A 12,468-nucleotide genomic window follows, 5' to 3' on the forward strand; every position below is an offset into this window, starting at 1 on the left:
GTTTGCATTTGGCTGCAAATTGGTCTGTGAGAACATTTTTCCACCGGGAAAAGGTTGTTCTTTGGGTAATAGGTACAATGTGAATGCTTCATTGGAGTACTCTAATTCCAATGGTGTTTCAAAGGCAAAATATTGAATCAACTTTAAATCAAAATGGATTTTAAATTTTTTATTATTTCGGCTGTTTCCTGCTCCATTTCCCACTTGTTTTCACTTCTATATTAGAATCTTAATTTTATTCCGTTACACGTCTATATACCATCCAGTATTGCCGCACTAAACTGCATTTCAAAAGTATCAAAATGAAGCATTTCAGTAGGTGGTGGCATAACTTCTGAAGAGAACTATTTCAAAACATATTTTCTGATTTGGTCCTATCTGAGACACAAACAAATGTTTAGTTGCTAGATTTCTCTGGAGACCGAGCGCCTGTTTTCTCATCAACTTTAATGATGAGCCTTAAGAAATCCTGACTTTGATCAGATGGAACAAGGCACATTCAAACGTATCTTCTGTATTGGATGCTGATATCGCTGCGTGACAGTGATGTATGGAAGAGATTCCCCCTCTCCCTTGGCGTATCCCGTCCTCCTTGTGAAAACGTGAATCATACCTTCCCCTGCTCCCAGCTGTACAGTTAATGCCTCATTCGACAAACTATTTCAGTAGAGAAAAGAGGTTGGTTGCCACAGTTGCAGCTGGCAGCAAACCTGACTGGACCCCAGCCTTTTTATGTACCCCAGTCTTTGGTGTCCACAATGCAAAGCCGTCAGTCCAGGGATGCGGGAGGTGGCATGGACTCCTGCATGCACCTTGAAGGGAGAGCAGACATAGAATCATAGGGTTGGAAGGGACCTCTGGAGATCATCTCCTCCAACCCCCTGCCAGAGCAGGGTCACCCAGAGCAGGTGGCACAGGAACGCGTCCAGGCGGGGTTGGAATGTCTCCAGAGACGGAGACTCCACCACCTCTCTGGGCAGCCTGTGCCAGGGCTCTGCCACCCCCACAGCAAAGAAGTTCCTCCTCATGTTGAGGTGGAACTTCTTATCTTCAAGTTTGCGCCCGTTACCCCTTGTCCTGTCCCTGGGCACCACTGAAAAGAGCCTGGCCCCATCCTCCTGACACCCCCCCTTTCAGTATTTATCAGCGTTGATGGGGTCCCCCCTCAGTTGTCTTTTTTCCAGACTGAAGAGACCCAAGTCCCTCAGCCTTTCTTCATAAGAGAGGTGTTCCAGTCCCCTCAGCATCTTGGTAGCCCTTTGCTGTCCCCTCTCCAGCATTTCCTTGTCCTTCTGGAACTGGGGAGCCTAGAACTGGACACAGTACCCCAGATGCGGCCTCACCAAGACAGAGTAGAGGGGGAGGATGACCTCGACATCCCAGATGGGATTAGGACTCTAAATGAAAACTAGAAATAAAATTAATGGCCTGGGAAGAGTATCTTAGCAGTCATTTATTCTCTTGCTCTTGCACAGGGCTGCGGTGGGTTGTGGGAAGCCCAGCTGGCTTTATGCTCTGATCGCGGCAGCGCGTGTTTGCAGAGCTGGCAATTTCCCATCGGCTGGATCCTACTGGCAGGGGAAAAGTTCTGCAGCACATGCATCAGTGAGCTTCGCGCAGATATAACAGCTCTGAAAGTTGCTGCGCGGAGTCCGTGCTGCACCATAAATTACAGGGTAGTTATTTCTTAGTTATTTAACAGTTACAGTGTAATTAGTTCCACTTAACGTCAACTTTTGTCAATACGTCTTCCATTAGCCAGAAAATTACAGCTGGGTTTTGAAGCAATGGTCATACATGGAGCTTCTGTGGGCTCGGACTCAGGGAGAGGGGGAGGAGATGTGCTGTGGGGAGGGAAGGGGGCTGTTAGGTGAATTCCGAGCCTGTCTCATCTCTTCTGTATTCCTACAAGCTTGCGCGCGCTCACATACACGCATATACAAAACACACATCTCTTCTCCAGGATCAATATTCCAGCCCAGACTGCAGAGAGGAATCAAACAGGTCCCTGGAGAAGTTTGCTTTGGCTGCTCAGAAACAAACAGACAAACAAACAAACAAGCAAATAAACCCCAAGAGTTGCCTTAAGATAGCATTTGTTGCCTATATTTTGCAGACAAGACTAATTAAAAAGTATGCCTGCGATTCTGGGGATCCCAGCTTTCATTCAAAGAGGACCTGATTTCCAGTCTGCAGCTGCTTTATTCTTGGTCATCACAGGAAGTCCCTCTGCTTTTTTCCCCCCTTATCTTTTCTTTCCTTTTGAAACTGTAGACATCAGTAGGGGATTGACAGTTCTGAGTTTTGCCATTGCTTTGAACAGGGCCAGGATTTTAGTCTCTAGTCCAAAAATGGTGTACATCAGGGGACTAGGATTTAGGAGAAGCATTGAAAAATATTTTCCTGTGTCCTGATTCTTGGAGCGGTGAAGGATAAGGCAAGCTGGCTTAAGGGTGCTATCCTTCCCCCTAAACCACCTCACTTTAGGGCTTCCCCAGCCTTTGGGAGCAGTTTTAGCGTGAAAGCTCCTTCTACTTGTTTCAAATTTCAAACCCATGTGAAAGCAGGTGCACAATCTGACGATTGATACACTAATGATGGAATGATTATGAAATTGCAAAATAAATTCTTTTAAGACTGCTTTGTAATAGAGCAGATCCAACTAATTCTCTCTTTCTTTGTGCCACTAGACCAGGTCTAGGTAAAAGCCTAGAAGTAGAAAAGAGTCAGCATGGGTCCAAATTATTTTTTTTTTTATATAGAGCTTTCATAATTCCAGCCTCCAATACTCCCCTCCATATAATTTTCCTCTACGAGTACACTGTGTTGATTTCACACAGGGCCCTGCATATGCTAAAGCTGGTCCTTGAAGAAGAATTAAGTATTCAGTTCAGGAAAAAATACCAGGCAGGAAGAATATAATGGTAATGTTGGTATTAATACATCCTCCAAACATATAATGAAGTTCCTTCAGTTGTCTCGCACCCCTCTGTGTCCACCAGGAGGCCAGGGACAATGGAGCTCCTCCTGCTATTATAAAATAAACAATAATAACAACAACAGCCATAAACATTTGCACCACAGAATTTTTCCAGACGAACATGAATTTCAAAATTAACGTGCCTGGTTATTCAGTGGTGATTGCAACTTTCTCCTGTTATGAATAGTAAGTCCAGGGGCATACGACTCAACTCACCCATTGCAATTGAAACACTGAGACCAACTAAAACCTCTTCTGAGAAATCCTCGCAGTTTTTATGTATACATATACATGTACACGCACAAATCCCTGACTATGCTTGAATAATGAAGGACTGTGAGAAAAAATAATGATCTGAGGAAAACTATAGGCAAAAATAGAAGATAAACTCCTCTGATGAATAATCTATTGTAAACTACTCACTCAGCTGAGTCCATTCCATCTTGCGCAGATTTACATCCACATGGAGTTTTCTTTCTCTCTGTGGGCAACCTCTTCCCAAATACACTGAAATGCATGCAGAGATTTGTGACTGTTTCTCTTGAATATTTCAGACTACGTTGGATAATTCTGCCCCACCAAACTCCCTTGCCTTAGTCACCCAGGAAAAAAAAATACTGGCTGTGTTAATGCTTGGATGCACCATATCCTAATATTCTGTAGAATCAACAGGGGTTGGAACCTGTGGTATTTTGACTTAGTGAAGAGATGTCAGTTGGAAATCAGTGTGGAGGTTAGCTGAATCTCCGTCCACATGGGGATAAAAGTATCTTGAACACATAAATGAAGCAAAAGGACCGGTGTGTTGTCTGGGTCTAGGGTTGTGGCTTGTTGCTCTAGCAGAAGTCAAAGATTGGGGTAGGAGAGCTGAGAAAGCAGCTTTAGTGTCCCCCAAACCAGCTCCTAAGTCTCACTCGAGATGGCCATGTCCCACCCAACCTTCTTCACGAGGCCAGTTGTGCTGCGCAGCTCCCTGCTGGGGTGGGGACTGCAAGAAGGTGGCAGACTCACCCAGATCCAACCCTTACGTTCTACCACCCCGGTGGTACTTAGTTCCTCTAAACCACATTTCCTGTTTGCAATCTCTTTTCCCGGGTAAACATACTTATTGCTTGTGTGGGAGGTGGTTATTATGGGTTATCACCGTTTCCTCTGCTGCCTACACTGCTTCCTTTCCTTGACTTCTGCTTTATTTTATTTCCCTGGGATGAAGCCTGCCTGTCTATCAGCACTGCCCCTGCCTCCTGCCACCCCAACCAAAGCAGATACAGATCTCTGCCAGTCAAGCAGCAGGAGAGAGGAGGAGGATTGAGGGAGTGGGAAAGTTAAGACAAGCACCTTGACAAGTGTTAACACAAAAAGGAGGAACCATAACAAACTCCGCTGGGCCCAGGATAATTTCTGCCTCTGGGCAGAGGCTGGAAGGTCTTCAGTGACGTCAGAAGAGAGTTTCTAACGGCATCAAGTACTTGTCATTTCTCTTTGCCTCTCTCCTACACAAGCCCATGTCTACCAACACTGAACCCACATCCAGGCTTTGCTGTTCCAAATCTGGAAGGTGTTGGCTGAGCAAGGGGAGGAGGTACTGAGTCATGATCTCCGTGCTGCATCCATAACTTCTGGGGCTTGGTGATAGAAACAAAAATGAGCTACCACCCACAAAAGCCTTGTGATAGAGGCTGTGGAGTCATAGCCCGGGCCCTTCTGTGAGGTTGGAGGGATATGAAACACCTCACAGCCTCCCCATTCCCTGGAGCTGCAGTTTAGCCATGAGGGATTGGAAGTCAGTCCAGTGGAAATGGGGAAGTCTCGGTTGGTTGGTAGGGAAATCACTGGGGTGAATATTCCAGGGTTACAAATTCAGTGGCTGCTGTTTTGCCAAACATGCAGCTGAGTAAGTTTTGCAGGCTGGCCAAGTAGGAAGCCTCTGGTAACTGTAGGTCTCTATTTGGGCTGTAATTTGGGACTCCGGGAAACGTAGAAAAGACCTGCTGCCTCTGATCATATAAAAGAAATAGAATAAGGGTGAGAGAAAGAGGGGATGAGGCAGGAGAGAGCAAGACGCAGTAGAGAACACCAGCAAAAAGAGGGAGTGGAGACTGTGTGTTCTGACAGAATCAACAATACGCATAGAAAAGGGAATTACCCAGGGGAGTGGAGTGTGTGTGTGGAGCTCTGAGAAATGTTATGGAAGAAAGATATTAAGGCGAAGCAACTGATATTTGAAATGTTATTTGAAGAGAAGTTTTAATCTGATAGGGCGCAGACAGAGAATTAATGGGTTTTCAATGAGTTGCATAGCGCTTCGGGACAGCGCTGGGAACAAAGCAAAAGTTCTGCTGCTGGAGGTCAATGCCACATCCCTGGCACGGAGCAAGCCGTCGGAGAAGAAATGAAAAAAAGCAATTGAGAAATGAACTCTGCTAAATTCCTCAGAGATGGGGGAGAGTTTTAAGAACAAAACCAAAAAAAACCCCATAACTCCCATATCTACTTTCCTTTTAATTACCCAAGAGTTGAGTTGGGATGGCTAGAATCAGGGATGGGTACGCAAGCAAAGAAAAATAGGTAACGATGAGACATCTCGCATGTCCTTCAGACTACGGATGGATAACAGCCGGGCTGTTCCAGGCAGAGGCCTGCATTTGTACCTCAGCCCGCGTGTGGGAGGGACTGGCTGGGTTGCCAGGAGGAGCAGCATATTTGGGGGAAAATCTAATCACCATCCAAAGCCCGCTCAGCGCAGCTGGTTGTGAACCACTGCGTGTCCCCTTCACCTGGGTGGCCCGCATGACTCAGTAGTCCCTCTGGAAAGCAGGAGACCTCATTTTGAAGGCATTACTATTGGAGAGCAATGGAAGGGAAAAGGGAAAGAGGGAATGGAAGCAGGGAAAGGGAAGGAGGGAGCCTTTCTGGGAAATGCAGACTGTTTGGGTTTGTATTTCTGTTTTCCCCCCCTGAAATTTCCTTTCACCTAAGGAAATAGAGCTTGGGTCAAAACCCTGCAAAGAAAATGATCACATATTTTGCTTCTGTTTTTTTTGGAGTCAAACAGCTGAATGGAATCAGGAGACTCTGTGAAGCTCCTGGTGAACAGGGAAGCTGCACCATGAGGTCCAAGAATTTCAGAAAAGGCTACAGGGAAAGAGCTATTTTAAGAAAAGCCCCAACAACACGGTCTTCAACTGGTATTTGCCATTAGCCATGAGGCAGAAATGCATCCAAAAGCAGGCTTCCTTATTTCTTAATTCTTGTTTCATATATTGGTGCCATCAGTAGTATTGTTTATAACCAATTAGCAAGAGAAACGTCTCCCAGCAGCAGGCTGAATCCTTCATTACGTCTGTTTTGATATCAAACCCTTCCAAGAATTCTTCTGAGACCGCGTTCCTCCCAGTACGTTGTGGCAATGCAGTGCACCTTCGTCCTGTGTCCGGCGGGGACAGGGTTAACCCCGCCCAGGCTCCGGCAGGGACACCGGGATCCCATCCCGCGGGAGCCGTTTCCCGCCCGGAGCTGCCGGGGGCGGGGGCAGGAAGTCGCCGCTTGGAGCGGGCGGGGGCGTCCCGGGTCCGGTGGGTGAGCGGCGGTTCCGGAGCCGGGTTTGTTTATTCCTCTGTCGTTGTTTTCTTGTTCTGTTCAACTGCCTTTGTCTCAACCCGCGAGTTTTGCCCTTTTTTTCTGCCGATTCTTCCCGTACTGGGAAGCCCGAGGGAGCGGCACGTGGTTCCTTGGTGCCGGCTGAGGCCAAACCGCGACGGCCCTTTTTTGGCGCCCGACGTGGGGCTGGGAGGGTTGAGGGAACGGGAGAGTCCAGCCGGAGCTTGTGAAAACAGATTTGTTGATTGGGGGATTGGAGCATCTCCCTCATGAGGAAAGGCTGAGAGAGCTGGGACTCTTTAGCCTGGAGGAGAGAAGGCCGAGGGGAGACCTTATTAATGTTTACAAGTGTCTAAAGGGTGGGTTTGAGGAGGACGGAGCCAGACGCTTTTCGGTGGTTCCCGGTAACAGGACGAGGGGTAACGGGCACAAGCTGGAACATAGGAAGTTCCAATCAAATATGAGGAAAAACTTCTTTACGGTGAGGGTGACAGAGCCCTGGAACGGGCTGCCCGGGGAGGGTGTGGGGTGCCTTCTCTGGAGACTTTTCAAGACCCGCCTGGATGCAGCCCTGAGTGACGTGCTCTGGGCAGTCCTGCTTTACAGGGGAGTTGGACTGGATCATCTCTGGAGGTCCCTTCCAACTCTGAAAACCTCCGGGATTCCGTTGTGTGCGTTTATAGCATTAGGTGGATAGTCGCTGGTCACCACGTTGCTGGGTTTGTTCTCGTGGCTGTGTGATATAAATTCCCATGTGGTTTATGTCCTCCCTGCGATGCTGTTTATCATCTCTGGGCAGTGAACTGGAATGGGAAACACGTGGGATATTGGGAAGCCTGAGAGAGCGGCACGGGGTTCTTTGGTGCTGTCTGAGGCCAAACCACAACAACCTGTTAATCAGGAGGGACATCTCTATTTAGGTTCCAGAATTCAAAATTCCTTCTGTTCAAAATGCTGTGTTATTACCTGAATGAAACCGGAGATAGAACTCCAGCCGATACCATGGTTTCAGGAATTGGCAGGTAATTAATTTCTAAAACTTGGGACCAAGTTTCCATTGTGTTTTGATTTTTTTATCAATTTTCTTATAAACTGAACTTCACCCCCTGCCCTCCACTTAGCAAACTGAAACTATGTATGTCTGGAAGAGGGTGGCATTAGGATTAACATACTCTACTGGGAGACTCCGCTGGGGACGTCTTGTCTCCTATGCGGTCTCCTGCTGTGATCAGTTTTGTATAGGATATTCACAGTCACTGTCTCTGGGTCTAGAATTAGGAAAGCAAGATCTATAGAGGTTCAATGAAAGGTCCAAGTGGCTATTCAGAGCTACAAGTCGGTGTCCTGTCCTCAGGAGCTGAAATGTCAGACCACAGCCTCTCAGCATGAATTTGTCCAAACGAGACTATGCGTTTTTCAGGCTTGTCATTTATGCCTCTGAGCTGAAAGGCTAAAATGGGAAACAGACCGTGGGGATTATCTGCTGACTCAACCATCAGCATTCACAGTAGTCATCTAAGATACCCACTTACTTTAGAGTCCATGCAAATCCAGGCCACTGCAGTGGACAACTTGAAAGCCAAAGAAATGGCATCTTTATTGAAATTAAGTATTGCACTAATTCCAACATGCTTTTGGTCCTTGGTTTCCCATATGCATAAAACAAACTCCCTTCTTTCCAACCTTTTCCAGTCAGAGCATATGTTCTTTCAAGGCAGGAATCTCATCTTTCGTTTTGCCCATGTGCAGCATCAGAACACATTTGTGCCATAGCTGGGCCAAAAAGGTCTCTCAGTATAAAGGACCAATACCAAGAAGGTCTTGTCCCATTACAGTAATACAAAGGAAAAGATGGAGCTTAAGCTTAGATGTGGGACTTGGATTGTCCTGCCCAAACAAACCACCTTCATTTAATGACGCAGAGCATGGAAGATTTAAGTATACATCATCCCATCAGGAAGAGCTCCACTCTACTCCTCTGCTGCTTGTGTCTGTCTCAGTAAGGGGATTGAATTAAGTGATGGAGGAAAGTGGATCTGTTCTGCAGTGCAAAGAATGTGTGAGGCCAAAAATCAGGTAATAATAGTAACTCCCATTCCTGAATCTTTTCAGAAAAACATTTACAAGTAGCTTTTTTTAAGCAGTAAAGATTTTTCTATTTTTCTTCTTTTTTTTTCTTTTTTCCTTTACTACAGTGAAATCTTTAACAAATAATCATTTTACACTGTACAGTTCATCAATAAAAGCAATAACACTAGGTTATGTAATAAATTAAATATGATGTGTAGTTGAAAGTAATCGTGCTTTCAGGCATCAGCTTCTTGTCACATTAAGGGCTCTGGCAAACAGGTTTAATATTCGTGGAATGAACAGAATTATTGACAAGCAGAGGAGGAACTAGACAGCAAGTGAGCATCATATTAATTTTTCAGAGGCTGATATTGCTTTTCCTGCTGACATCGCAACAAACTTTCGGGGCTGGCTTTTGCGGTAGAGGGTTTTGGTAGTGGTTGCTTGTCTTGATGATTTTCTCTGCCATTCTGTCAAATTCATGCCTTTTGGAAGGGAGAGGGAAAGAGGGAGAAGAATAGTGGCGACTCACAGAGTAAGGGTAGCTTTACCTTTGGGTTTATTCTCCTAGATAATTCAAGGTTAACTCAGATTCTAACTCCAGTTCTGTCATTCACTATATCAATGGACATCTTTCGTTCTTTTGAAAAATGGTCCATAATTCCCATGATGCTCCTAGAATATATAAGGATTTAGGGACTTCCCACCGCCCCTTGGCTTACGGAGAAATATTGGAGATCCTTTAGGACAGAGTTTCTCAGTATGGACAATTAAATTAAAGACAGAGTTTTGGAGAGAAGTCAGCTGCGTTATCTGAACTTCCTGTATTCAGAACTTCTGGGGAGTTACATAGGGATAGAAATTGAAAAGCCAAACTTCCTGAGGTCCAAGTGGTCCAGTTTCCCAGAGATGAGTGTAGGAGTGTAGAAAGTAATGACAATTCACCTTTTTACCTAAGCATTACCAAAGCGCTACAAACATAGCTGAAGAAAGAAAAAAAAAAAAGTGTGAATGGCCGCTCTGAGGCATGTGTTTTGTCTGAAGCAGAGGTAAAAATAGCCACTGACATTTTTCATGTCTCAGATTTGAGCTCTAACCACCACACCCTTCCTCTGTATGTCTCATCAATTTGTCACCAAAGAAAGACAAAAAAAAACCCAAAAAAGGTGTTAAATAAAATGACTAGTGTGTCCTTCTGTTGATGGGATGTGGAGAGGCAGAGGAGAAGGTTTCTGTGGCGTGGTGGTCAGTGACTATTCAGATCAGAGGTGTCTGACAGAAGTTGTCGTTGGAGATGCTCAACAAAGAGCATCTGTCTTGAGATCTCTTCATCCCTGTGAGAAACACTGCCCAAAGCATCTCCCCGGCTGTGTTTTATGTTGTGAGTGGGATGGACTTCAGCTTGTCTTCAGCATTTCTGAGGCAGGGGGTGAGATATCCAATCTTGTATACAATTACATGCAAGAATCCTTGCAGGAAGCAGTGTGGGAATACTTATCCTTGTCTGCTTCAGGGTGGTCAACTCTTTGCTTTTGAGAATTTTTCACAGCTCCAGGAACATGGGGAGGAGAAAAATGTGAAGCAGGTGAGGGCAAAAGACAGCTCTGGGCTGTGCGTCAGTGAGGCTTTCACGGGCTCTGTTCAACCCTTTCTCTCTCCTCTCTTATCCCTATCCAAAGCTCTGAGGGTGTTAATACAGCTGGCAAAGCAGGCAGTGTTGCAATGAGCTGGGCATGCTTTTGAGTTTGGCAGCATTGTCATTTGATTGGCCTGAAAACGGTTATTTTAGAAGGGCCATTGTCTTTCAGGCCCCGTCAACTAACACTCAGGTCAGGTTTGTTCGTCACAGGGAGCTTTCATAGGCTGACCTTGGCGCATGTAGCCAAATTTTTGGTAATGACCTTGAGTCTCTGCAAAAATCCATCACCACTGGAGATGGCCTCGGCCATAGCTTCTTTTCAGCCATGAGATGTGGCAGCTACCTCATTCCAAAATGCCCCAGAATGACCCCATTTCTCCAAATCGATGTCGGAGTGTGAGAGCCAAAGGAGAGTGGGGAGAAAGCAGAGCTGTTCATCTTAATTAGCATCAGACTGAGCATCCCCACTCACTCCAATAGACGAAATCAAAATTCTGATACGAACAGGATTTTCTTGCTGAATGAAAGGTGATGGAAAGTGTGGGCTCCAGTTCTCCTCTGTTTTACCAGAAAGCTGGTAAACTGATGAATGTTGTCAGCATTGAGATTTGCCTGTGTGATCTTCCTTACTGCTGTCCTGGGATTTGTTTTAGGGGTTTTTGTACCTAATTGTGTCCAAGACTGAAAAGATCACTGGACTGACAGAGTCCAGTAAAAAAATATAACAGAGCGGGATGGTCTCAAGAGCAGTAGACGCAAGATCCCTTTCTGCTTATGAATAAGTTCTTCTATTTCACCCCCTCCATGTAGAAAAGGAACCAGGAGAGAGAGATATTAAAGCACCAATATTGGTATCAAGATACATCTGGAGGTCTGTGACAAAAGTGTGAGAAAGAGGAAAAGTTACAAGAGAAACGTCTTGTATAGGAGCAGCCTTTTGGTAATGAGCTGTTTTACAAAATGTGGAAAATGTTAGAATTTCAAGCATCAGCTGTGTGTCCTAATGGTGTGTTAGCCACCTAAAATACCTTGGAAAATGTTGTTAGAGGCAAGTAACAGAATAAACACAGCAGAAGCGTGAAGCCTTTTCTATCTGAGGCAGAAGCTGTCTGCAAAGAGCTAGAGGGTTGAAAAAGGGATCCAGGCAAGGACTGCAGCATCCAGGATGTGGACTTGTTCCCACATGCAGGCCACTTCCTAAGAGATGGTGGGAAGGAAATTTCCTATCCTTATAGTGAGAGAAAGCGGAGAGAAAGCTGATTAATGTGTTGAACGTGTGGGGCTATCACAGCAGAGCAAAGGGTAGTAGCTTCAAAAGAGCTCGGTACTCAGAGCAGGGCTGAAAGAGTCAAAATAGTAGCTGCAGGAAGCATCTTTAAAATCCAGTCTGAAATATTAAAAATGAGAATTGCAAATAAGGTCTTTGAATTGCTTTGGATGGACAACCTCTTCCAAGCAGTGCCTGTCTCCCTCCCTGCATGAGTGCCAGTAGGACAAAGTCAAAAGGCTCGATTGTCATGGGTGGAGAACTTTATATTTTTTTTTTTTAAACCAAGCTCTTTCAAAGCTGGTGGTTATTCCCGTCTTTAAATCTTCTCTGATTTTCATCATGCACTATAAGCAATTCTCTGTCTTTTTCACGGGAGTTGAGGAAATTCTGCCATCCCCATCACCTGTGGTGCAGAGAGAGAGAAACATGCAAAGAACTACGTGCATGGCTGTCAGGCTCTGAAGTGCATCTGAGAATCCCGCTAGGTACTTAACTACCTATAAAAAACGGAGACCATTTGATTCCCCCAGAAGTCAGTGGAAGATCAAGAAACATGCACATGGGTTCCTGCTATCACTGGGCATCCTCTAATCTAATCTGTCTTTTCTCTGACTGCTGAAAGGAAAGGAGCTCCAGTATTTCTCTTGCAGTGATTAGAATTAGGAACGGATTTGTTAAAGGAAAACAAAACAAAGCACGGTCCTTTGTGTTAAATCTTGCACAAGCGATACTCCTGGGCTTCATCCAGAAAGAGATACATTATTGTTAAAATAAAGTAATATTTGTTTTTTGTCCTCGCACTTCGCCTTTTCCATTTAGCCAAGTTACTATTTTTGAGCTGAAAGCACGCACACAAAAAAATGCAAATCCCAGATTTCAAAGGCACCTTCCACTTGGAATTGGGTCTAT

Source organism: Larus michahellis, chromosome 15, assembly GCF_964199755.1.
Source record: "Larus michahellis chromosome 15, bLarMic1.1, whole genome shotgun sequence".
Classification (NCBI taxonomy): Eukaryota; Metazoa; Chordata; class Aves; order Charadriiformes; family Laridae; genus Larus; species Larus michahellis.